The following is a 924-nucleotide window of genomic DNA, read 5'->3' on the forward strand; positions in this document are numbered from 1 at the left end:
TCCAGGATCTCCTACAGAGATTCCCCCCTGAGTGGCTGACTATAGCCGGGCACCATCTAGTTCTTCTGGTCTCACAGTCATAAAGGCTGAAGTTCCTCTAGTCTTGATGCTGACCACATACACTACAGGAGACATTCTGTTTCTCTGAGATCTGACAAATGCAGTATATCACAATCTATTCCCACAGGACCTTTCTACTATGATCAAACAGATCCAAGACATGATAGCTTATATCCGAAGGGTCTTGACCCAAAAAACCTGTCCTGTCCTTGCCCTGTGACCATCCTATAATAAACTGAAGAGCACCTATGCTTGCAATTATAAATATATATATATATATATATATATATATATATATATACCCTTGATGAATCATATAATCCCACTTCTTTAAATTATCCACCTATCCTTGCTAAATTCTTGCTTTCAGATATCCATTCTTTGACTCCCCTGATTGTCTTTCAGCCAATTATGACTTTGTAACTCTTAATTCCTATTCCAGCTATACAAAGATATTTTCTTCCACACTGTCCAGTGAAGCAGCCATTATCATTATGTGACTGGATGTTTTTCCAGGCTGGATTGCCTCTATCCTTCAATATACCACTTTTGCTTTTACTTAAGCAGACTCCATGATGTTGCTCTATGATAAACCAGAACAATAAATCACAACAAACTGAATGCAGAAGCATATTAAGAAAATTCTGCCATGTACTATTTAGCCAGACAATAAAAAGATTTGCAAAAATATGCTATTCTTTCGCTATTTTTTAAAATGTGTCAGAGGCTGTGAAACCAATGCATTTTAGAATGGGTCTTTTTATGTAATGCAAGATACATAGATTACAGATATTGATAAAAGAGTTTCAAAACGTATAAATGTCTTCCAATCTTATTTTGGGAGAAAAACTACTTTTTTTTTTT

This window comes from Orycteropus afer, unplaced genomic scaffold (genome assembly GCF_000298275.1).
Source record: "Orycteropus afer afer isolate SDZICR_OR568_19922 unplaced genomic scaffold, OryAfe1.0 scaffold00011, whole genome shotgun sequence".
NCBI lineage: Eukaryota > Metazoa > Chordata > Mammalia > Tubulidentata > Orycteropodidae > Orycteropus > Orycteropus afer.